A 27,813-nucleotide genomic window follows, 5' to 3' on the forward strand; every position below is an offset into this window, starting at 1 on the left:
TATTGCTTCAGAGCTGTGTTTATATTCACTAAGAATTTCCCATTTCCATAGGGCAAATTAAAAATAATACCAGCTAGGGATTAAATATAGCAATTGTCTATTTTAACTTTTTTTAAGATTTTATTTATATATTTGAGAGGAGAGAAAGAGAGAGAGTCCACAAGCAGGTGAGTGGGGATGGAGACAAACAGAGGGGGAAGCAGACTCCTTGCTGAGCAGGGAGCCTGACTCCTGGCTGGATCCCAGGTCCCTGAAATCATGACCCAAGCTGAAAGCAGATGCTTAACTGATTGAGACACCCAGGTGTCCCTGTCTATTTTGATTAACAAATAAGTATATTTGAGTAGTTTACTAGAAAATAAATAATATTGTGTAGAATTTCAACACATAATTATTAATTTATCTTTTCACCTTGTCTTGTTTGCTTAGGTCTGGTATAAATTTCATTTCTTATTGTTTGTGACAAATATAATAGCACAATGAAAGCATATAAAAGGAACATCTCAAAAATATTTCATTGGATTTTAAATCCAATCCATTAATTACAAAATAGCAAACACTGATATTACTGCATCTTAGACAATTTTTTATAAGACAGTTATGAGCCATCTACTACCCACTTATGATACTGTATGAAAATATACTTATTTCCTCTGGTGTAATAGCACTAAAGTATGTGGTATTTGCTTTAGTTATGGTTACATTTTTTTTCAATTTAGAAAGAATCATGAAGAAATAAGAAAAATATATTAATTTGGAAAGAAATTTCCGTTATTTCTATAGAAACTGTTGTATCTTTTACCAAGTGTTTTTCTTCTATTCCTTATATCCATGTTCCCAAGGCAATGGGAAAGATATAAAATGCCCCCAATAAAATGTACTGTTTTCCTATTGCTGTGATAAATTATGACTAACTCAGTGGCTTAAAATGACTCAAATTTGTTAGCTCCTATAGGGTTAGAAGTCTGATATAGGTCATGGAAAGCTAAAATTAAGGCATCAATAGGGCCATGTTCTTTTCAGGAGGGAATGGAGAGAGTCTGTTTTCTTGCCTTTTCTAGCATCTAAAGACCACCTACACTCCTTGGCTTGTGGCTTCCTTCTTCTATCTTCAAAGCCAGCAAGGTTGTGTCTCTCTGACCATGCTTCCATTGTCATATGTCTTTCTGACCACAGCCAAAAATGTTCTCCGCTTTTAAGGACCCATGTGATTGGATTGGCCCAAATGGATAACCCAGGATGATCCTGCTGCTCAACATCCTTAACTTAAACACATCTGCAAAGTCACTTTCCCATGCATAGTAATATACTCACAGATTTAAGTGATTAGGTTATGAACATCTTTGGTGGGCAACTTTTCTGCCTACCCCACACTATATATAAGAAACACATGCAGAATTTACATCAAATTTACCAAAAAGTTAACAGAAAGAAAAATTTCTAAATCATAATGTGAGTTCCCTCAGGAAGAGTATGATTAAATGGAATAGCTAGTTATTTTATAATTGAATAACTCCTTTTATTTCTCAAGATGGAAGGTGATAGGAAATACAAACTTCTTCCTATGATAATATTGAAGAGAAAATGACTTTCTTTCCCTACCCTCTCCCCTCTTTCCACCTTTCCCTACCCAGAAATAATAATATGTCTTTTAAATATAAGGAAAAAATGTTTCATAAATCAATTCATGACACCTCCTTACAAATTTTATCACTTTAACATAACTTTACCTGATTTTAGCTTTAAATATTTCTTTCCTAAATGTATGTGATGCTGATAATCAAGTCTCATTTGTATAACTGACAAAGTAGGAAGATTTTGTGTTAAGGTAATATATTTTAAACACATAGGTTGTGCAGAATAGCCAAAATGCCATAAAACTGCTTTCGGTATATTCATGTTTTAACATGTCCCATTGAGACCAAAGGAGCTTCATTCTATCATGATTTAAGGTGACCTGTACAAAATATGTAGCTTTTACTTACTTAAATATTATAAAATCATAATAGTTATTGAGACTATCAGGATCATGGGAGATCAGCTGTAAGAATAGATTAAATGGACTTTGAATATTGATTGTTCAATTGCAAGAGTCTAGTTCAGTAGTTTTTTCCTTCTTTGACATAACTTCTCTTCACTGTTCAGCCATTCGGTTAATGAGGCAATGCAGTAATTTCAATGTTTGACAAACCCTGATTTGCTGCCAATATTTCTGTCTCCATGCAGTTTCAGTGGCCCAGTGTTAAGTATTTGATTGATGTACTCCGATGCCATTCCCTATTCCTTTTAGCTGCCTTAATTCTCCTATCACTTGTCATCACCTGAGAGATGTTATTTGTCTGCTCATTTTCTCGGTGCCACACTAGATTACACGAAGAAAGGCAACTTGTCTCTTTTGTTCACCATTGCATCCCTAGTGCCTACAGTTACTGTTATATAGTAGGTGCTCAAAAAAAAATATTTGATAAATGATTCACATGCTTAAAAATCTATAACCAATTTCAAAGTCACAAAAGATTTAAGAAAGGTTTTATAAGGACCACATCAATTTTATGTTTATATGGCCTGAAAAATGTTGCCTTTCCTGTCATGCACATAAAACCTATTTGCAGAATAATGTTTCCATTAATACCTGTTTTGCACATATTCTCTATACAGTAGTGATTTTGTTAACTCAATAAACTGCATGTCAATGCCATACTGAATTCACACTTGTATGCTCTCAAGTTAAACAATCTTGTGTGAATTCCTTTGTTACAAGTACACTTTGAAAAGTCCTTCATAGACAGCTAAGTAATTTCTACTTGTTAGCAGTCTAATTTATCTTGTGTTTCTTTGAATTTAAATGGTCTCTAATGTTTTCCATAGATTTCCTAGCACTTGACAATAAATTTCAATCCTATAAAATCATTTCTATGTCAACCTGTATAACTGTATTAGTAAAAGTTGATCCACAATTGCCATAAAATCTAGTATCGGTGTTATTATTACTGGTCTGGGTGCTTTCATTGATTTGCAACTCAGTAGACATCAGGGATATAGCTCTACTACAATTATACAAAGCTTATGTACTCAAATTGTAATTAAAAAAATAGCCATTCAGTATGACGCCCTTTTGACAGTTAAGACTGCCAAAAATAGCAATGCAGATAACTATTTTAATGCAAATTAGATCTGTATATTCAGAGATTTAACTTTCTGAAGTAAAAATCACATGGGATATCCCTCACAATGAAAATGACTTAAAAATTTTAGCATTTTTTTCATGATGGAAAAATGACAACTTTTATTATAGTTAATTTCCTTTGCTCAAACTTTTGGACACTTATGTTGTAGGTATGGTACATACATATCACAACACTAAATACTTGGCAATTTAAAACTATTTAGTCATGCCATATACTTTTCTTAACTTTTGTCTCTATATCGACAGCATGTCAAAAGTCAAATTTCTAATTTTATATTTATCCCATATAGCTCCAACATGCCTGCTTCAACAAAAAAACAATGTTTAACACTGAAAACATTTCCTACTCCATCTCACTAAGTAATTTTAATAAAATTGTTCTATAGGCATAAGATAGATTTTGGGGTGTTATGTGTGTGTGTGTGAGTCTGTGTGTGTGGGTGTGTGTATGTATGCGTATTTCCATTGGAATTGCTAACCTAAAACTTTTTCTCAATACTTTTAGGTTTTTTAGAACATTTTTCTTAGGTTTCTTATCTGCTTTCCAAAGGACAAACTTAACACTTTGGGTGCTTCTCCATTTCTCCTATTTCTTTCATCCCAAACTCCATTCATATACACATCTAGCTGATGAGTTACTTTATGTCTCTGATAAATTAAATTTCCTCATATTTTCTCATTTTTCAACCATCAAATCTAATGGCAGACGTGTGTCCATAGAATTCTTTCTTGTCTTAGAATGGAGGGAATCATTTTCTTCTTCTCAAAATCATTTTTCTCACATAGGATCACCACTCTGGACATCATCCTTCTTTCTTTCCACAACACCCTGCTTCTGCCATTAATTCTGGTTTCTCCCAGATCATCTGTCCTACAATTTATGAGATCATTTCTAACAACATTCATATTAATGTAATCTTGTCTCTTAGGGGAAAATCTCTTTGTTAAGCACAAATTATTCTCCAAATGCTTTCATCTTTCTACAAAATTCTCAAAAGATTAAGCATATGCTGACCCTGTATACTCTTGATACATTTATTACTCCACCCATTGAATATTATGTATGCCTTAAAATCTCACTGATGCCCATCTTGCCATATTTGCCAATGATATCTTGCATGCTGTATTTAATCAACACTTTTTTATACTCTTATAGCAATGGGCAAGTCAGAGAGGTTTTTGGCCTGAAAGGCTTGTATAAGCCTAACTCCATGGCATGAAGGCTTCAGCATATGTCATGTTTGGTTGAAATGATGGCTTACTGGAGAGTTTAGGTATCTGAGTTGCAAATCAATGAAAGCACCCTGACCAGTAATAATAACACCAACAATGGATAGAACAGTGTGCAGCCACACTTGACAGGTTTTTGTCTGATACTGATTTTTTTCTGACATGTATTATTACAAAGATGAGTTGTCTAGTTTATCATTATAAGATATGGTACTGGATTTTTTTTATTCTTTCTGAATATGATTTTTAATTTACTGAAAGGAATTTTTAAATTTTTAAATTATTTTTTAGTCTTCCTTTCAGTAGTTTATACTATTGGAATGGCCTTGAAGAACTAATTTTAATATTTTGGAGGGTATCAAAGGAAGAACACAGATTAAATTATCTATACTTTATAACTTAAATATTAAGGAAGGTGTTTTGGGTGATAGAAATTTAGGCTCATATGAGTACCATACCAGATGGTTAGGTGCTAGGACCATAGGACAATTTATGGTTAATGGATCTCAGGAAAGTATGTACCAAAAATCTAAAAAGATGGAGGATATGTTATTAATTAATTAATACATATTAATGAGTATTTATGCGTATGGAGGTGAGATATGCCCCTCTTTAATATAGCAAAGGAGAATGGTGAAGTATTTTTAACGTTGGTGTAAGGTGTGAATTGGCCAATGGGCCTTGAAATAAGAGAAATTAAAATCCCAAGTAAAATGGAGACCCATTTAGGGGTTGGTTTATTAGACTGGAGTTTAAAGAAGAGTTGTTTGAGGAAGCTATCATGTCTCAATTAAACCAGCTACCTGGGACTTATCAATGTGATGAATGTTTTATTGAATGTCTTTTTTAAGAGCCCAGTTTGTGTATTTTGAGAAGTGAAATGTGTGTCTCGTCATTGTCAGGAATGTCTGGAAATCTAAGTGGGAGCAATTATTATATGTGAAAACATTGCTATCTAATCTGTGAGATATATAATTGGTAAAAGAAGTTGTAATTACGTAATGATTTAACACAATTTATGTGTTTTATATGGTGTAGATTCCTTACTTACATATTTATTAATTTAAGTATTTTTATTGAATACTTTTGACATATTTAGCTAAGCTCCAAGGAAACGAATAGAAACAGGTTAACCCTGTTTTCAAAAAACTTAGAAGAAAATTCTAAAAGACAACTGTTTAAGTAGTAATTCATCTTTCTAAACACTTCAGAAACAAATTGGAAAAAAATAACAAGAGTATGTATAGTACAAACTTTAGAATGTTGTTGATTAATTCTAGGAAAAAAATTTTTTCCTAAAATTCAGTTGATATTTATAGTCATGTCTTCTGAAGATGTAAAGTAAAATAATTTTTAAAATAATTAATAGAAGAACACTGAAATATGATCCATTCTATTTAACAGTTCAAGTCTTTAGAAAAATCCGGTCAGGGATATCAACTCTTACAAACTGTTTTCTATCAAAATAAAAAGATTTATTTTTCTTATTATAAGAGATATAGATGTTCATTGTAGGAAAATAAAAATACATATAAAGTTGTAAGAGGAGTGTAAGATTATCTTTGATCCTAACCTTGTAGAGATAATCATGCTTAACATTTTAGTTCATATGTTTTATTGTTTATGTTATACACAGATAAACATGTGCATATGTGTATGTTTAAAAATGAACAAATTTTAATGTAGTTATAAGTAACATTATGTTAAATTTGTAAAAAATATAAGCTTATTTCTACAGATTAACTAAATTAAATTTTAATAAAAATATTAATGTTCTTTCTGCTTATATCTGCATATTTCTAAGAAAGGCTCTACAGTGGTCATCACATTCTTAAAAGACAGACTTTTAAGGCAAATAATAGTTTGCTTCTTTATAAGATTTTTATCACTTAATATAACATGAATATCTTTCCATGATTTGAATTAATATAACCACCAATTTAAAGAATTTTTGTATGTGATTTATTTTTTACTTATTACTCTATTCATGATTATTCTTAAGACCTTTAAATTATGAAAAATAATCAAACTCTTTCAAATAAAATAAATATAAATTAATACTCTGAAACACAAGTTCTTACCGTATTGGCACAAATACAAAAACTGGACAGAACACTCTGTTGGGAGTCAGTAGGAGTTCAAATTCCTACAACTCCTGCAGAGATCAATTTGACATCTAACAAGATTATCTTTCTGTCTCTCTATAACAATTTACAACTTATCCCAGCAAATCCTACTTCTGATAGTCTATCCTGAATTTACACACCTGCAAATACAGATTTGTTTTGCAATAGAAAAATATTGTAAACAGCCTGATAGCCCATTAATAAAGAAAAGGTTGAATAAAATGTGATATATCTCCACACAATAGGCTATAGATTATAACATAAAATTAAATCAAATGAAACCAATAAACTGAAATAAAGTAATGCAAGGATTTTTACTTTAAAAAGACACAATTATGTATACATATATTGTTTGTATAAAATATATCTTGATATATCTTTATTTTTATGGTAAAAATTATTTTAAGAAGAAATTAATACAAATAAGAGGTACATGGGATTAAGACAAAGAGGAGGGGGTAAAAATTAGAATTTTCAGAGGTTATATTTGTAAAAGATCACATTTTATGCCTCTTAAGCCTTTTATATATTTTTAAAAGTACATAAAAAGTAAAAAAAAATTCAAAATGACATGTCTCAATTTAAAGTAAATTGGAGGAAGAGAGATGTTCTAAACTGAAAAGGTAAATAGAGCAAATACAATAATTTCTTCTCCTACTAAGTCTCACAGAAACCATTGTGGAAGCAAAGCTGAGGAAGATCCAGTCTGGAAAATGTTCTGAGAGAGCTGAAGCCAAGACAGAGCAAGCCTATTTGCAGTACTCCAGAGCATTCGTTCTGGGAGAATGCATGCACCATAGAGGAAGAGGAAAAAATTAGGTTGGAAATGGGGGGATTAGTTGACTATCTGCCTTGTAAGATGCCTTCTAGCCAGATATTTAAACTCAAATTAAAAAAAAAAAAAAAAAAAGGCAAGCTTCTTTTCTTTGCAAATTGACTTAGTTATCTTAACAGAACTAGGTCAGCTCTTTTGTGTGATTGAGAAACATATGGCACATTCCACCAGAGTATTGGAGGCAAGTGTATTAAAGACACGAATTACAAAGATGCCAACAGAATTAATGGAAACCAATTAGGGATATTGAATAACTTAGGGCTGGGGCGCCTGGTTGGCTCAGTTGGTTAAGCGACTGCCTTCGGCTCAGGTCATGATCCTGGAGTCCTGGGATCGAGTCCCGCATCAGGCTCTCTGCTTGGCAGGGAGTCTGCTTCTCCCTCTGACCCTCCTCCCTCTCATGCTCTCTGTCTCTCATTCTCTCTATCAAATAAATAAATAAAATCTTTGAATAACTTAGGGCTAGCAACAGCAAGGAGATATGATCAGCAGGTCACCTGAAGACCTGAAGGGGCAAGGGGAAGGAAACAAGGGTCTATGGGAACTAGCAGGAGCTGTGGCTGATATAATGGGTGTATGGGTCTAAAAAAGAGATGGCAGAGCAAATAGAAAAGATCCAACACAGATTCCAGGAAGGCAACCCTCTGTGTTCTGAAATGTGTGTGTCCCTCAGTGTCATTGCTGGCTGCTGATCTGCTCATCCAAAGGTAAAGACAGCCAGTCAACAAACACCTTCCACTTACTCATTTAAAATTCAAAGAATCTTATTCACAAATACCTGTGAATAAACCAGAATCATTGAGCATTGCAATATGACAAAGATTTGTGTTTAAAAATGAAAAGAAAAAAAGAAATAAAAATGTGAAAAATCTAAAGATATTGTGATAATTGTGGTATTGAGAACACATTAAAAATTAACATGAACAAACAAATCAAAATATAGGTTCCAATTATAGTTCCCAAAAGTTTTGAGTAAAATTTGAATTTGAAGAGTAAGAAAACAAATCTAAAATAGACCAATTAGAGAAGAAAAATTAAGAAAACAATATTATTGCCAACAATGAGAAAAAATCAATAGAAAAATTAGAATACAAAAATTAATGATTACCAAAATAAAAATAAAAGGGAAAGAATATCAGATAAAAGATAAATGCATAGAGAAATGATATAGGAAAATTAACAATGAAATATTAAGGAGTCCAGAAACACTGAACAAGGAAAATATAAAGGAAGAATTTATCAAATATGTTGTATATTAAAATAACTTATGTTTAAATGGACACAAGTCTTAATGTTGGCATCCTTGACAAATATTGGTCAGGATTAGTGGGGAAATTGAAAACAAAACAAAACAAAAAACTCAAAACACTGTGAAAATTGAAAATTAAGAATAAACAGAAGAAATTTAAGTCTTTCAGAGAAAAATCTGGTCACTTACAAAGAAATAAAGATCAAATTGTCATGAGACATTTGGAAGCTTAAAAAAGAGTAGCTCATTCCTTTCAAAACTTAAAAAGATAGATTTCAGCTTTGCATTTTCTATCTAGGCAAATTACCAGTCTAGTGTGACTACAGACCAAAGATAGTTCAGATTTGCAAAACATTGGAAATATAATCTCCAAAGCATTTTTTTTTCTTAAGGTGTGATGTTAGAATTCAGAACATTCGATTGAAAGGTAATGTCCAAAAGGAGAAAGACATGGATCCAGGAACGAGCAGAACCACGAAGTGAAGCTTCAGAATTGCAACATGGAGAACTGCCAGATAAACAGTTTTAATAAGAGCCTGCAGAGTAAAAAGTGCACTTTGGGACAGAACAACACTGACATGAGGAAAAATACTTCAGGGAAAAATAAAAATGTGAATATGATAAAGATATAAGTGTGAGTTGCAAAGGTACAGGATGAGTGAAAAAGAAAATTATTTAGAAACTCAAAAGAAGGAAAAGGAAAGCTTGTAAAGAAAGTTGTTCATATATAAGCAAATTAAATTATAGCATGGATTTGAGAGATTAGACGAGTATAAGAAAAGGTAATTTCAAGTAGATGTTAGAAAATTCTTCTTTGATAGGATTAGCAGTTAAATTGGACCCTTTAAGAATGAAATATTATCTTTCTCTGCTTGACTTATTTCACTTGCTGAGTGAAATACATCAAGCAGAGAAAGTCAATTATATGGTTTCACTTATTTGTGGAACATAAGGAATAACATGGAGGACATTAGGAGAAAGAATGGACTAATGAAAGGGGGGAAATCGGAGGGGGAGATGAACCATGAGAGACTATGGACTCTGAGAAACAAACTGAGGGTTTTAGAGGGGAAGAGGGGTGGGGAGATGAGTTAGCCTGGTGATGGGTATTAAGAAGGGCACATACTACATGGAGCACTGGGTGTTATAGGAAAACAATGAGTTGTGGATCACCACATCAAAAACTAATGATGTATTGTATGGTGATTAACATAACATAATAAAATAAAATTAAAAAAAAAATGAAATATTGTCATAAAAAACTACTCAGTACAGCATTAAATTATATTTGCACTTTCACAATTATTTTATGCTGTTTGTTGATTTTAAACCTTTGTAACTTTAAATATTTTTTTTTTAATTTATTTGAGAAAGAAAGAATGAGACAGAGAGAGCATGAGAGGGGGGAGGGTCAGAGGGAGAAGCAGACTCCCTGCTGAGCAGGGAGCCCGATGCGGGACTCGATCCCGGGACTCCAGGATCATGACCTGAGCCGAAGGCAGTCGCTTAACCAACGGAGCCACCCAGGCGCCCAAACCTTTGTAACTTGAAAGAGAAATGATAAAATACCCAATTATTGTCATTGACAGTTATAAATAGGTCCCCATTAACAATATAAGTTACTCCTTCCCTCCTGCTCTCCCCAGCTCTTATCTCCTTCTCTCTCTCTCTCTCTTTCTCTCTTTCTCTTTTTTAACTGATAGAAGTAGAAAAATATAATGGAAAAGAGAGGTGGAAGGGCAACCATACTTTCATTTTTATTCCCCAAAAAATGAGAAAAGAAAGAATATTTTTATGATTAATAGCATAAATAATGCATCTTTCAGTAGATGGTCTCACATTCTAGAACTGATCATTTCAAAAATAGTGATTTCATAAGAGATGATATAAAAGCAAAATCAACAGTCTCTAGTTCTGATATATCAAAAAATAATGGAATTTGCACATTATTTAGATGAAATGACAACCTAAAGTATTAAGAACAGATATATAATTAGATGATTAAATTATGGTCCCTGAGTAGTGAGATTAACAGTAAGAGAGAATAAGAGAAGAAACTGTTGTCTTTCTGGCCCAAATGTTTCAACTCTTTTTAAATATTTTATAATTTCCTTAAATTTCTAAATATAGAGAAATGTGAAAAACAATACACTACAATAGCCTATTTGAACACAATATATCTTGTAATTTTATATCTCATACCAAATTTAAAAATTTATTTCTTTACAGATAATTTCCAATTGGTATTACAAATATTTGGATAGATATCTACATTAATATGTATACAATGGCTTTACGGTTTAGGAAGAAATTCTGCTTGGTTATCTCTCATTAAGATAAATAGCAGATCTTTTTGATAATTTTTAAGAAGTAAATGGCAAGTTCTAGCATATATCAGTTGACACTTTATCATCTTGTCTTACTATTCTGTTTTACTCTACATTAAATTCTGAGAGTGCCTGGATCTCCACATGCCTTCTGTCCACTTAGTCTTATTCTTCAATAACATAGAAAACAAGTAGCTAGCAGGGTGCATTTTTGCTCTGAGAATGTCTAAGTCTTTACTGCCCTTCTATTATTTACATTTCCTGTGATGCCAATATATATCAATAAAGGGCACGAGAAGATGACTTCTGCTGAGACATTTATGTTTTCACCATCGCCTGTGTGTTAAAAACCCATGGCACTTAAAAAAAAAAAAATGAGAGTTGCTCCTTTGTAGTATCAGTTCAAAAAAGAAATAATCACTTGGGAAATTTTACTCTGTATCTGCTGCAAAGAAACCCAGCAGAGAAGAAAGGCTTGCAAAACCATAGAAGGCAGTAAATGTCAGAAAAGGTGGGTCATTCTAGCTTGTCACCATAAGGGCATTTCACTTATACTCAAGCTCATTGTTATGCTTAGTCAACTATAACCTTATGTCAAGCTGATCTTTGCTCTGTGGAACTCTAGAAGTAACTACAGGTAACAAATTTTGAAATGATATACTGCCTCCAATTTAGAGGAGGACTTTGCAGGAATATACCCCTAAATAAACTTAATTGCAGTTATAATGTAAAAATAAAAATTATTTTTTGGAGTTCCTTGATTTCTAAGTTTCAGTAAGTGTAAATTTTTCAGATGTTATTTTCATTTTCATTAATTATTTCATTGAGTTTTGCAAACTCAAGGGTCCATATATTTTCAGATATGTGAAGCAAATCCATACAACTACGATCAAGTGTAGTATCTGTTCTTATCAGTTTAACACATTTTTTTAAAAGAGTTTTTGTATTCATTTGAGAGAGAGAGAGACAGAGAGAGCACAAGTAGAGGGAAAGGCAGGAGAGAAGGAGAAACAGACTTCCCGCTGAGCTGGGAGCCCAACATGGGGCTTGATCCCAGGACCTGGAGATCATGACCTGACCCGAAAGCAGATGCCCAACCATCTTAGCCACCCAGGAGCCCCATTATATCTAATACATTTTTAATCTGTATACTCTCAAAGTGTGTTTACTTATCATACGGTATATAGAAGAAAATGAAGAGCTGTGAACTTCCAATAGAAAAAAGAAAATATTTATTTTGAAATATATATTTTGTTTATTAATTTTTTTAGCTCTACGAAAAGACCAACGTTTGATAAAATGAACAATTTAAGTGAAGTAACAAAAATATTCAGGTCAAATATAAAATATAATTTAGACAAATATGCAAGACATTTTCATCTTGTTTTACCAAAATCATAAAACAAATTAGATTTAGTTTAAACTTCAAAAATGATCAGAAAATACAGACATCATGACTTCTCTAGAATGTGAAACTAAATCAATCAGATGAAACAGTGTAATTTATATCATACTCTGTCAAGAAAATAAACTCTACAAATGTTTACACATATATCAATATCTAATTTATTTTTTAAGGAAACTTTAGTGTTAAGAAGATGGTTTTGATTAACTTTGTTTTGCTTTTGAAAGCTACTTAGAAATCAATTGTGTAGAAGAAATTGTCCCTGTATGACTGAAATGAAGCAAAATGACATGCTGAGAAAATATGGTTGTTGGTTCCTATGTTTGTTTTGATCTCCTACCTATATTCCATAAAGTACTTGTTTGTGAATGTTATCCTGGAAGTAGTCTACACAGCTATTTAGTAGGTACTTAGTTTATACCAGTGATTAGTAATGCAATATAAGAAAATTCAAGGCTACATTACACAATTTCACTTTATAATATATTCCATCCCTAATCTCTGGAAAAATCCTTTCTGCTAACACAAAACAGACATGATAAGCTAGTTAAAAAGATAAATGAAAACAATAGTTGATGAATACAGAAGTAAGCATGGGATAACATGCCATCACATGTAACTTCTTTTCAGTATAACATTGTCTTGAAGTCAAGTCATTTACAAAATTTCATTAATTCATTAAATCAAAAATATTTTTTGAGCATGCACCAGGTGTTACAAATTGTTCTAAATTCTGAAGGTGAAGGAATGAACAAGACAAACAAAACTCTGTCCTCATGGAGTTTACATTTTATTTGGAGAGGCAAAAATGCTGAAAAGCTTGAAATAAGTAAACTTTAGAGGTCAAGGATATGAGGAATGCAGTGATGAGAATAAGAAGAAACATCTATTGAAGTAGGAAGAAAATAAGAGCATATGATTTACTTGAAACTGTGATTGACTATTGGGTTTATCATCTGGTGACCTAAAAATCAATTTGTGGACTGGTGTGGATCAAATGAAAATTTTAATCAGTTCAAAAGCATATTGGAGAAGAGAATGGAAACAACTAATATAGACAATTCTTTCAATTTTCCTCAAAGAGATTCAGAAAAAGGGTGTGGTAGCCAGATGGAGAGCAGAACTCTCTGTGCACATAGCCACACACAAAATAATTGCATCCTATCGATGTGACACAAAACAAAAAACTGCTTTGAAATGATTCTGGTATTTGTATCAGATTCAATTTTGGACCAGGTACACTGAAAACAATGAAAGATTTTGAGTATAAGAAAATTATTTTATGCTTATTGTTTAATGAAATCGATAGGGACAATGAAGTTTGTGTACAAAAGATTTATGATATTTCTATTTAATTCTTAAACTACTAATGGATTTTGAAAAGAAAAAAGAAACTTCTGCTAAAATTCAGGTATGCAGAGAAAAAAAAAATTTTTCCTAATTTATTGCATCCCTTTCTTTTCTTTCTTTCTTTTTTTTTTTTTTTTTTTTAGATTTTATTTATTTGAGAGAGAGAGACAGAGATAGTGAGAGAGAGAGCACAAGTGGGGAGGAGAGGGAGAAGCAGCCTCCTCCCCAGAGAGCAGGGAACCTGATGCGGAACTCGATCCCAGGACCCTGGGATCATGACCTGAGCTGAAGGCAGACGCTTAACCGACTGAGCCACCCAGGCGCCCCACATCACTTTCTAAAACTGATACCTTCTGGGTGGAAAATCCAAAACCATAACGGGGTGGTGGGTAGGGGCTTAAATCGCTGTGGTCCCCATGCAACAATTAAAAAGCCCATTTTGGGGGAACCTGGGTGGCTCAGTCTTAAGCGTCTGCCTTCGGCTCAGGTCATGGTCTCAGGGTCCTGGGATCGAGCCCCGCATCAGGCTCCCTGCTCTGCGGGAAGCCTGCTTCTCCCTCTCCCACCCCCTGCTTGCGTTCCTTCTCTCGCTGTGTCTCTCTCTGTCAAATAAATAAATAAAATCTTAAAAAAAAAAAAAACAAAACATTTTGTATAAAATTCTTCAGTCTCTCTGATATATGATCTCCATCACAATGTGACCTATCTTTCAAGACGGTACCTGGGCATGAAGTGGGGCTTAGGTTTCTCGGCTTACTGTGTTTTATGAGTGTTTTCTACTGTTCTAGCATTGCAACCCTCTTAGATGAGGGTCTTTGGAATAACATAAGCGTACTATCCTTGTACTAGGGAAATTGTGCTTGTTTTACTGATAGGAGCTCACCCTATTGAGGACACTGCTGAGGTCCATGAGTGACATAATTATTAATCTGGTAAATCTCTTGGCTGGATCAGATACTGGTGGGTATTATGTGATTAAACTGAACTCATCTAGGTTCTCACCATGGATACAGACATTTGAGTTTTGCCGTGCACTCACTATGGACCCTCACTGGGAGGGCTATCTTAATTTATGCTCTTGGGACACCTCCATTTCAGCATAAGATAGCAATGCCCCTTGCACTCAGTCCAATTGCCTTCACTGTATCCCCTGTAAAACTTCTTAATCTCATATGGAAATTTCAGTATATGAACAAGTAGCTACCTTCCTACTCAAAGTGCAGGAGACTGACTACAAGTCTTGGCATCATCTGAGTGTTTTTTAGAAAATTAGAATCTCAATCCCCTCATTTTCACTGAAACTATCATTTCCATATCTGCATTATAATGTAGTGTGGGAAGCACTGACCTAGAGCACTAACTCTAGTTCTTAGAGAACTAACTCTAGTCTTAATCTTTGGTAGGATGAATAGAATTTAAAGAGAGTCTCACACTCACATCTTGACAGAAAGCTATGGTTTGGTCTGGACAAAAGACCTCATGAATGAACCTAAAGAAGAGGAAGTTAAAATGGATCAGGATTTAGGGAGAAAAATAAAATGTACTGGTTTACTATTTATCAAACATTAACAAAATATTAAAGTCATTAAAGTTATTTAATGATAAAAAGGAAAAAATGAAATTTCAGTGGAGTTTTCAAACTGTCATTCTAACCCAGTGGTCAATCTGAGCATCATTTATCGTTGATCATCCTGATGTTATATGGCTCCTGATGTGATAGAAAAGGAAGGACATAACAACTCACCTACAGAATAGTTTAACCAAAAAGGTATGCTTTTGATGCATGGAGACTTTTACACTAATTTCCCATTTATAGAAAATTAAGGGGGGTAGAAAAGAACTAGAGAAAACTATAATGAAGGTATCAGAACAATCCAGAAGGTAGCGCAAAGGTCTGAATTTCTTTGAAAAGTCAGTGTAATAAAATGAAAATAAAAGGTGTCCAGGGATGGGGGCTAGGGGGAGGAGAACTTTAATAAAGAGACAAGAGCTAAATCCACATTTTCTTTCACTTGAATGAAATCATTTCTAACATGATACAATTTTCAAAAATAGATGAAGTACATCTATAGCAAGAAGAGAAAATGTTACCAGTCTCATTGATTCGCATGTGCTTCATTGGAGATAAGATTGGTTCACAGAAAGTCTGATGTTATCTTCTGCTATACTAAGGCTCAATTGCTCAAATATCTATGGTTCCTAAATTTAAAAATAATTTTAAAAGTATATGGACTTGGCTTAGCCTAGTTTTTCATTGTTTCTTCACTTTGTTTACATCTAAATAATGGGAGAAACACTTTTTTACATCTAGATGGAGGGAGGAGTTCCCTCTCTCTCTCTCTCTTTCTCATTCTTGCACTGTAATCCTTCCTCTCTTGCTCTTTCTCACTAGATCACGATTCCCTAATGAAACACAAATAGAGGAGAGAGAGCTCAAAGCACTCCTATTACACTCATTTTACTTAGGAAGAAAATATATTAAGACTATTTTCTAACTAGTGCTTAACTAATGCTTCTAACCAGTGTTGACTGAAAAACAGTCTTTTGAGGGGGAACTGTTTAGAATAGATTTAGGTTTACAGAAAAAGTTACAAAGATAGTAAGGAAATTTCTCATGTATGCCATACTCACTTTCCACTATTTTTAACATTTTTTTTAAGATTTTATTTATTTATTTTAGAGAGAGAGAGAGCACATGAGATGGGGGGAGGGTCAGAGGGAGAAGCAGACTCCCTGCTGAGCAGGGAGCCTGATGCGGGACTGGATCCCGGGACTCCAGGATCATGACCTGAGCCGAAGGCAGTCGCTTAACCAACTGAGCCACCCAGGCGCCCATATTTTTAACATCTTATATAGGGTGGTATATTTGTCATGATTAATGAACCAATATTTATATATTATTAACTAGAGCCCATATTTTATTCAGATTTACTTAGGTTTCGCTTCATGTTCTTTTGCTGTTCCATCCCCATCTAAGATAAAACATTACATTTATTAGTCATGTCTCTGTAGACTTTCCTTCCCTGTGAGTTTTTCAGTCTTTCCTCATTTTTTAGTATCTTGATAGTGTTGATATTAGTCAAATGTTTTATACAATGTCTCTTAACTGGAATTTTGTCTGATATTTTTGTTAAGATTAAACTGGATTTATATTTATATTATATGTTATATTTATATTATGGGGGGGAACCCATAGAAGTAAAGTGCTATTCTTATCACATCATATCAAGGGTACATATTGTCAACATGTCTTATCAGTATTAACGATATCTTTCATCATCTGGTTGAGGAAGTGCTTCTCAGATTTCTCCATGATAATGTTATTCTTATCCCCCTTCCTATACTGCCTTCTTTGGAAAGAAGTCATTCTGTATAGTTCACACTTAAGGGATGCTTAGCTGACTGAACCACACAGGTGCCCCCAACTCAACACTTTTAAGGGAAATGTTTAATACATTATTGATCTAAGAAAGGGGATAATAACAAACTTTTAAATATATGGAGAAAGATTTATTTAATTTCTCTACTTTTTGATATTTCCTTCCATTTATCCACAATTATATACACTTACCTAATAAAATTTCTCACACCTATTTTTATTCTCACAGCCTTGATTATAAGAATAAGCACTTAACAGTCGAATTATTGTTATAAATTTTAGAAAACATAAGAAAGATAAAATCTACTCTAGGAATACAAAGCAACTTACTATCCACCAAGAAGTAATTTAAATACAAGTATCTGTCCTTATATACAAGCTCTGTAGAAGAAAGTGTAAGTCATTTACCCAATAACCATCTGTTTTTCCTCACTACTGGTGTTCTGATTTTATTCAAATAAAAATGTGCTCAATCAAAGATCAAGAATTATAAATTGTTATTTTCAGTCCATTCAGTCCTAAACATTTGGCTAATGATTGGTCGGGGTCAAACACGTGACTATCTTCTGTGTACTAAGATGTAGGGGAAAGTTTGATAGGGCATTTCTGAGAAAAGCTTTTTTCCTAATAAAAGAGAGACTTTTGGGGAAAGAGGAGACTTTTATTATAAACATTCATTTGTGTTTTTTATAGTTTATTTATTGGCAACCTCTTTCTCCTGTATTTTAACTTGGTTGGGTAGACTCCAGATCAGTGAAGTTCCTGTAACTATCTTACATGAACAAAAGACCAAAACAATCAAAGATCCTCAATGTAGCACACTGAAGTTACCAAACCTCAAAACCAGCCCTAGAACTGACTAAATCCAGGTATACTTTTATGAAGTAATAAAGTGAATTAATCTGCTTAACTGCTATTATTATTATTATTATAGAATTCCATCACTCTCAGCAGAAAACACCATAAATATTAAACTCTCAAATATTAGATACTAATCAAGGACATCTTTGTAGATGTTACTAGACCATGTTAATTAGAAAAAAATCATTAGGATATATCAAATATCTGTTATTTCTGACTATTTTTTCCTGCCTCATAGTAGTGTATTCTTTTGTAAACACACCCAATTTGAAAAGGCTTTTCTTTTGTATATGCATAATGTATATAGTTGAGATATTTATATGGTAAGATTAAAAATATTTGGGGGCGCGTGGGTGGCTCAGTTGGTTAAGCGACTGCCTTCGGCTCAGGTCGTGATCCTGGAGTCCTGGGATCGAGTCCCGCATCGGGCTCCCTGCTCGGCGGGGGGTCTGCTTCTCCCTCTGACCCTCCCCCCTCTCATGCTCACTCTATCTCATGCTCTCTCTCAAAATAAATAAATAAAATCTTTTAAAAAAAAGATTAAAAATATTTGGAATTAACTCTTTTATCAGTTGTTCACCTTCAAGCTCAGGAGAACACCAAATTCTGTAAATTCCCTCCCTGTGCTATTTTTTGCATACACTTCCATGTTCTTTTTCCATTAGCCTAGTATATTATGTTATCACCTCATGCCTGGTGTGCCAGTTGGTACTTTCAAAGCTGCATCTCCAATCTCTGCTTACTCCTATGTTCATAATACTAGTAAAATTTAGACACCTCACAATACCACTTTCCCCCATTACTCCTGTTTTTAATATTAATCTTTGTAACATCTAGTCAAATCATTTAAAGTTCTGGTCTTCTGATTCTTTCCTAGTGATTTTGCCAGCTTTGAGATAAGAACATTTGTTATAGAGAATTGAGAAGCTGCTGTTTTTAAAATGTTTCTATGACATTAGCCATCACTAAAATCATGTGCAGTTTACAAAACATACACCTTAGAGACATTGTTTCCTCCTCTCTTCTGTATCTACAATTCAAGAGTGGTTGTGGGCACTGTTGCCTTGACATATAGGCAAAATCAGGAGATTAGTCTTCTCCCCTCAAAATAAAGTCAAGTAGTCTACTGGTATGGATGACTGAGAATAATAAGCAGTCATCACGGCTTTTTATTTCTACAGAATTTAGGTGCATAGTCATTAAAAACCCAAATGCCACAGAATATGGTTAAATATAGAGATATATTTGAATGTCAGAAAAGAGAGAAATTCTTTCATTTTAAATATTTATTTGAGAGAGAGAGAGAGGGAGCACGTGCATGTGCATGCACACACATGCAAGTGGGGGACGGGACAGAGGGAGAGAAGCTTCAAGCCGACTCTGCACTGAGCACTGAGCCCAACATGGGGCTTGATCTCACCACCCATGAGATCATGACCTGAGCCGAAACCAAGAATCAGACGCTTAACGGACTGAGCCACCCAGCTGCACCATAAAGGGAGAAATTCTTTTTTCTTTTTTTTCTTTTAAAGATTTTATTTATTCCAGAAGGGTGGGGAGGGACAGAGGGAGAGGGACAAGCCAACTCTGTGCTGAGTGCAGAGCCCAACTTGGGGCTCCATCCCAGGTACCAGAGATCATGACTTGAGCTGAAACCGAGAGTTGAGAGTTGGACAAACTGAGTCACCCAGATGCCCCAGAGAGAATTTTTTAAAAAGATATTTAGAATAAAAAAGTTTATGGTAAGTTCAACTTTAAAAGATATTAAGTCCTTCCTTAATTCATGACATTTTAAAGCAAAACTCTTTCTAGATTAGGATAAGAAAAAGCTGATTTATCTATTAATAACCTCTTTGTTAAGTTTATTAAAAATAACATCTTGATATATTTAAAAATAATCTATGATATGCTTACATGCATACCTGATTAATTCCAAAATAAATGCCTTACTATTAATAACAGCACCTTACCAGAGGAGAATATGAAGGCAAGATGTAATCAGGTGTACTTGGAATATGTATTTTTCCTTAGTACAAAAATAGCTTGAAGATATTAAACATTATTTAAAATGAAATGTTGGAGTGACGACATATGCTCCTATCTTTTAAGAATAGTTTAATCCGTGTCTTTTAAGAAGATAAGATACAACAAAAATCATTTCAAGATTAAATTCAATAGCTTAAGTCTTTCCCCACACTGGTGGAAAGGAGCTAGTTCTCATCTGGACTGTCATAAAGACAAGTGTGCTAAATCTCACACTGATCCAGCATGTCAAATATCTCAGAGTGTGTCTCCTTTCACTAGTAGTATTTGCTTTTTTGGGTCTCCCTGTGTTCAAGTTCCTTCTCTTTTCTTTATATTCAGAGTGCCTAACTGATGATATAACATCTGTTGTTAACATGGCTACAACTTTTAGCTACATTTAATACACATTATGATTGTCTTTCTGATGGAATCAATTTGCAGTTGGACAATGTGAATTGCCAACTAGACAATTAGAGTGTTATGACTTTATCGGCACGGGTATTTTGTAAAATTTTGGATGACCTATATGTCCAGATATGTATTCTGCAGTTAATCAGGCAAGTTTCTATTCAAGGAGACATAGCTTAATAGGATACTATAAAGGGATTAAAAGAATCATTTAGAAGTATATTAGTTAATATTCTGTTCACTTGTTACTTTATATTATAACGAGTAAAATACATTTATTTCATTATTATTATTGAAAAGTGGACACTAGTCAAAAGAAGTTTGGTTAGGTCACTCTGACACTATGCCTCAGGTTTAGCACTAGAAAATTATGTGTGGTTGAGATGAAATTTCTGTATTTCCTTCTGTATCTAATTTCTAATAAAAGTAAGGTGATTTGGGGGTGCCTGGGTGGCTCAGTCATGAAGTGTCTGCCTTTGGCTCGGGTCATGATCCCAGGGTCCTGGGATCCAGCCCCACATGGGGCTTCCTGCTTGGCGGGAAGCCTGCTTCGCCCTCTCCCACTCCCCCTGCTTGTGTTCCCTCTCTGGCTGTGTCTCTGTCTGTCAAATAAATAAATAAAATCTTTTTTTAAAAAGTAAGGTGATTTTGGCTGTAAAATAAATATGTAATGTACCAAATATACTTTTTATTTTATTTTATTTTTTATTATTTTTTAAAGATTTTATTTATTTATTTGACAGAGAAAGACACAGCGAGAGAGGGAACACAAACGGGGAGTGGGAGAGGGAGAAGCAGACTCCCTGCCGAGCAGGGAGCCCGATGCGGGACTCGATCCAGGGACTCCAGGATCATGACCCAAGCCGAAGGCAGTCGCTCAACCAACTGAGCCACCCAGGTGCCCTACTTTTTATTTTATATTAAATATCTCCTATCCTTAGAGATGAAAGATTTATGGATTTATTCAATGTATGTAGAAATGAAGAGCTCATCCACATATTGAATACCATTACACCACTCCATTTGTATAAGCAGCATTCCAGAATAAAGTTTTAAATTAGGAAAAGTAGCTAGTTATTGATTATCAACATAGAGAAGATGTAATCAATATTTCATGAGTTCCTATTACGTGGAAGTGTACATATTTATTTGGTTTTCTTCATCATTCATTCCCCAACTTCCAGGTGAGTACCCAGCACGTGGTATTCATTTTATCTATTATTTGTTAAATGAATATACAAAGCATGTCAAGCAAATTGCTCCTGACAAACATCTGATGTAGTTGATATTACCCAAGTAGCAGAGGAGAAGCTGCTGTGCAGAGGTTAGGTAAGTTTGAAAGTTTGCTGAGTTTGTAAAGTATTCAAATCCACAGCTTTCTGGCTTCAAGAACCTTTTAATCAAGACAATTAGGTAAATAAAATTGTAAATAAGTTTGAAACTGTCTTACCTGCTTTACCACCAGTCCCCCTTTCCATGAGCACATAGGGCTTCATTCAACCAATTTCCATTTCAGTGTGACTCACAGGAGGATGCAACCTGGATCAAACCTTCCTGTAACTTTTCTAAAACTATTTTTTAAATTCTACATCTTTTCAATACATACTCTCTTCTCTGGCATTCTGTATACTTTGTGTATTTATATATTGAATTATTTTATTCCTGTTTGATGCCCGTTACTTATAGTAGAGGGTAAATAACTTGGATAAAGTTGATAATAGTAATAATAATCATTTTATTTATCATGTATAATTTAGATAATAGCCAAGCTGTCTACATATAATATTTAATTTAGTTAATCCTACCAACTAAAGCATCTATATGATTTATTTCCTGACAAGTAAATAAAACCTACTTTCTGCCCTGTTCATAAAAACATGCTGTGCTATGAATATCTGGTTCCAAATGGAAGAGTGCCATACGTCATAAGCATAATTTGCTAATTAGTTTATTCCATTTGTCAAAATTTTAATGAGTATTCTATAAGTTCACAGAGCATTCAATCCTTTTCTTAAGCCTAAACTCAGTATATAATATGTGGCCAGAAGGATATAAAATCCCACCCTTACATTAATTTATCAGTTTCAATTTCACTGACGTACTTCTGATTGGGTACCCTTTCTGATGCATTTATAATCTGTAGCTATGTAAAGCAGAGGTTAATGAATACTTAGTTTCTGACCAGGCTACTTCAAATTTCTAACTTGCAAATTTTCAAATGCCGGAATTTTACCTTTGATAGATTCTTTGTATGAGTCTAACATTTTGTAAGAGACAAGTAGAAGTAAAATCTTAATTAAAATTGTGTCATTTACTTTGTCTTCCCTACATTGAAACTATATGGTGAGAAGCTATGGCTAGGGAAAGGGGAAGCTTCAGCACAATGGAAAAGAAATTGAACAAAACCCTTTATGTTTTTAGTATTAGGTCATTATGGATTTCCAAGGTACTTTTGAACAGGTATATCTACCAATATATTATACTTAATCTCTTAGTTCTGCAAAAATTAACTAATATTTTATCTGAAACCATGTTGCAAAACAGTATGTTTTATTAGAATATTCTCATTGTCTCAAAGGTTTCAAGGATTTTTGCAAAAAAAATATTCAATCATGAGCACAGAACTCCTAACCAAGTTCCACCTTAGAAAACCAAAGTACATTGTGGAACTCAAAGTTAATTGAAGAGACATTTTAATGACAATTTAATGGATGGAGATAAAAATATCATTTTCCAATGATATTAATATTCTGCTTTTAATAGGTAAAACAAAAATTAATGTCAAAATTAATATAACGTACATTTTAGTTTTATAAAACAGCTAGAAATTTTAAAAAAGCAAAAACATACTAAACTGTCTCTCTTCTGGAATTAAAATATCAAAAACTTCTTAACAGTATGCATAAAAATCCACTTTGATTTCCATTTTGTTACTTTCTTGTTGCTATAAAATTCCAAACACTTTATACACTTGTTGCAAGTATTGAATTTGAAATACTTACGAGGTAATAATTCGTTTTAGTTTTCTGGGTACCAATCTCTGAGAAATTGAATTTAAGAATAACAACCTGGTTCGGGGCGCCTGAGTGGCTCAGTAGGTTAAGCGCCTGCCTTTGGCTCAGGTCATGATCCCGGGGTCCTGGGATCGAGCCCCACATCGGGCTTCCTGCTCGGCGGGAAGCCTGCTTCTCCCTCTCCCACTCCCCCTGCTTGTGTTCCCTCTCTGACTGTGTCTCTCTCTGTCAAAAAAAATAAATAAAATATTTTTAAAAAATTAAAAAAAAAAGAATAAAAACCTGGTAATCTTTAATCTTATTGTATGAATATTACATCATGACTAGAGGTCTTTCTAATTTATATTTGCATGAACCCTCATTCTATGGCAGATGAAAATGATTTTGCCCATCAGAGAGCTACTTATATTTAGTTTCATTTATATATTCTCCATTTAAAATTCAAAGAACTCATAATAATTTTGTATAGTGTCTTTTCAATCAGGTGTTTAACAATTTAATTGCAGAATTGTCAGGTAATTACAATTCAACGCTCAATATGGTTTTTTTTTTGCTAATTTTCCCGAAATTAAAGTGTGCAACATTTTTCTGTATACATAATACAGAAAAATTTTCTATCTTGAAGTAATGATAAGTATCTTAAGTCATAACTCTGATCAAATTATCTATTTACTCGTGGTCTACCATTACACAAAATAGAATCTGTACATTCTCAAGATCCCCTGTACATTCTCAAGATCTCAAGCTATTGGCCAGATTTCTGAACGTGTGTACCAGCCAAAGGCGCTCACGGTAATTTGAAGTGTTTGCAATTTTCAACCCTGCTGGTTGTTAAGAGTCTTCAGTAAGAGGGTGGAGCCATTGCGTTAATTTACAATAAGTACATTGAACTTTTTGAGGAGTAAATACAGCTTGGTTCTCAAGGGTTTATTCTGAGGAAGGCAGTATTAGTTTAATTGTATAAAAAATCAGAATTTTATTTGAACAAAATGAAAGACTAAAATGTACTTTTGAAAGATACATAAAAATGTACTTAAATTGCTAATGTTCTATACAATAAGTTGTTTTTGAGTTTAAACAAAACTCAATTTCAGTTCTGTTTGGCTAACAAGAAGTTTCCAGTATTGTGTTTAAGTAAGCTGACAGAGTTGTGGATTTTTCTGTTTATTTATTTATTATAAAGAAAACTCATACTGATGCAGAGATGAGCTTTTAAATAACTGACATTACTTAAAATATTTTGATACTTTTAAAATTTTTCCTTTTCATCAAAAAGACTGCAAATAAAGGAGCTGAGTTTTAACTGCCACAGTTCTAGTTGTATTTACTTTTTGCATATTGAATAGCTAATAATCATTTTGTCAGAAATATATACTGTCTTCAGTTGCTTCAAATTTAGTGGACATGTTTGTTTCACCTAACAAAATAAATTCATAAAACTCAAGTACTAGAATAAAATTTATAATATTGGATACTTTTTGGTTATTTTAAGTACTTGCTCCAACATGATCACAGAATGTTTGGCACTTACTATTATTCAGCTTGTTTTCCATAAGTTTTGGATCCTTAAAAATCCTCTCTCAGAACTCTCCAAATCAGAGGCCAATCGTTTCAGAGATTTGTCCCTATATAGGGCAAAATGCACATCTGCTTTATCAGTCAAATGGCTTGTTTTATAAATGGATTTATTCTCAGGTTTTTCTCAGATTGAAATACAAACACACAAATACAGATTCATAAGTAAATGGATACTTTTGTGTTTCCCCTTTCTCCACATCCTTGCCAACACCTATGGTTTCTTGGGTTGTTGAATTTAGCCTTTCTGACAGGGGTGAGGTGATATCTCATTATAGTTTTGATTTGTATTTCCCTGACGTTCAGTGGTATTGAACATCTTTTCATGTGTCTGTTGGCCATCTGTATTGTCTTCTTTGGAAAAATACCTATTCATTCTGACCATTTCTTAATTGGACTATTCATTTTTGGAGTGTTGACTTTGATAAGTTCTTTATAGATTCTGGATACTAACCTTTTATCAGATATGTCACTTGCAAATATCTTTTCCTATTCTGTAGGTTCCCTTTTAGTTTTGTTGATTGTTTCCTTTGCTGTGCAGAAGCCTTTTTTTTTTTTTTTTTTTTTTTTTTGATGAAGCCCCAATTGTTTATTTTCTGCATTTGTTTCCCTTGTTTCAGGATATATATCTAGAAAGAAATTGCTAGCGCGGATGTCAAAGAGGTTATTGCCTGTGTTCTCCTCTAAGATTTTGATGGTTTCCTGTCTCATATTTAGGTCTTTCATCCATTTTCAATTTACTTTTGTGTTTGATGTAAGAAAGTGGTCCAGTTTCATTCTTTTGCATGTTGCTCTCCAGTTGTCCTACCACCATTTGTTGAAGGGACTGTCTTTTTCCCTTTGGATATTCTGTCCTGCTTTGTTGAAGATTAATTGACCATATAGTTGTGGGTCCATATGTCTATTTTTGTGCCAATGCCATACCATTTTGCTTACTACAGTTTGGTAATATAACTTGAAGTCCAGAATTGTGATGCCTCAAGCTTTGCTTTTCTTTTTGAAGATTGTTGTGGCTGTTCTGGGTCTTTTGTGGTTCTATACAAATTTTAGGATTGTTTGTTCTAACACTGTGAAAAATGACTTTGGTATTTTTTTTAAAAGATTTTATTTATTTATTTGACAGAGAGATAGAGAGAGAGCACAAGTAGGCAGAGAGGCAGGCAGAGGGAGAGGGAGAAGCAGACTCTCCACTGAGCAGGGAGCCCAATGCAGGGCCCGATCCCAGGACCCCGGGATCATGACCTGAGCCGAAGGCAGCCGCTTAACCGACTGAGGCACCCAGGAGCCCCATGACTTTGGTATTTTGATAGGGATTGCATTAAATGTGTAGATTGCTTTGGGTATAGACATTTTAACAATATTTGTTCTTCCAAACCATGAACATGGAATGTCTTTCCATTTCTTTGTGTCATAATCAATTTCTTTTATCATATTTTTTATAGTTTCAGAGTATAGATCTTTCACCCCTCCTTTCTTAGGTTTATTCCTAGGTATCTTACTAATTTTGGTGCAATTGTAAATGGGATTGACTTCTTAATTTTTCTTCCTGCTGCTTCATTATTGATATATAGAAATGTAACAGATTTCTGTGTGTTGATTTTGTATCTTTTGACTTTACTGAATTCCGGTATCAGTTCTAGCAGTTTTTGGTGGAGTCTTTTGGGTTTCCTTTATAGAATTTCATGGCATCTGCAAATAGTGGAAGTTTTACTTCTTGCTAATTTGTATACCTTTTATTTCTTTTTGTTGTCTGATTGCTGAGGCAAGGGCTTCCAGTACTAGGTTAAGTAGCAGTGGTGAGAGTGGACATCCCTGTTTTATTCCTGACCATAGAGGAGAAGCTCTCAGTTTTTCCCCATAAAGGGTGGTATTAGCTGTGACTCTTTCATATATGGCCTTTATTATGTTGAGTTATGTTCCTTCTAAACTTACTTTGTTGAAGGTTTTTATCATGAACAGATGTTGTATTTTGTCAGAATGTATTCATTTATTCTTTATATATTTTCCACATTCCCTTTATACTATAAACAAAGAATAGCCAGAAGTCTCTTTAAACATTATATAAACTAGGGGGTATAGCTCAGGGGCAGAGAATTTGACTGCAAGCATTATGTAAATTATTCCTTACAAAATCATCAAAATGGCAAAATTACCTCATTTAACCCTATATATGAGTAAAGTCATCAATGAATATTCCTCATTATTTATGACTCTCTGAGAATGTAGGAAAAGTGACATATATTTTAGCATGATTTTAGTTAAAAGCACTATTTTTACTAATAATTCAAAAATAAAAGGAGTGTCTGGGAGGCTTAGTCAATTAAGCGTCCAACTTCAGTTCAGGTCATGATCTCGGGGTCCTGGGATCAAGCCCCATGCCAGGTTTCCTGCTCCGTGGGGAAGTCTCCTTGTCCCTCTCCCTCTATCTGCTACTCCCTTGCTTGTGTGTATTCTCTCTCTCTCTCTGTCAAATAAATAAATAAAATCTTAATTTTTTTTCAAAAATAAAAGTTAATATTAAACATTTTCACAATGATTTGGTCCATTTTTCTATAAAATTTAAGAATGTAGATTGCAAAATCTTAATATGTAAGAAATTTTTGTTTGTTTTAATAGACAAATAGCATATTTAAAAGATATCAAATTTTAAATAGATGCTTATAATTCTTTTTTTTGAGATTTTATTTATTTATTTGAGAGAGAGAATGAGAGAGAGAACATTAGAGGGGGGAGGGTCAGAGGGAGAAGCAGACCCCCTGCCGAGCAGGGAGCCTGATGTGGGACTCCATCCAGGGACTCCAGGATCATGACCTGAGCCGAAGGCAGTCGCTTAACCAGCTGA

The 27,813-nt window shown here is 33.8% G+C and overlaps 1 pseudogene; it reads left to right on the forward strand.

The window, feature by feature from the left end:
• LOC123848849 (SNW domain-containing protein 1-like) overlaps positions 1-9,110 on the forward strand; it is a 43,936-nt pseudogene extending 34,826 nt beyond the window's left edge.
• Positions 9,111-27,813: the final 18,703 nt, after the last annotated feature.

Source organism: Mirounga angustirostris, unplaced genomic scaffold (assembly GCF_029215605.1).
Source record: "Mirounga angustirostris isolate CCGP_5_RB_7025 unplaced genomic scaffold, mMirAng1.0.hap1 SCAF_2, whole genome shotgun sequence".
NCBI lineage: Eukaryota > Metazoa > Chordata > Mammalia > Carnivora > Phocidae > Mirounga > Mirounga angustirostris.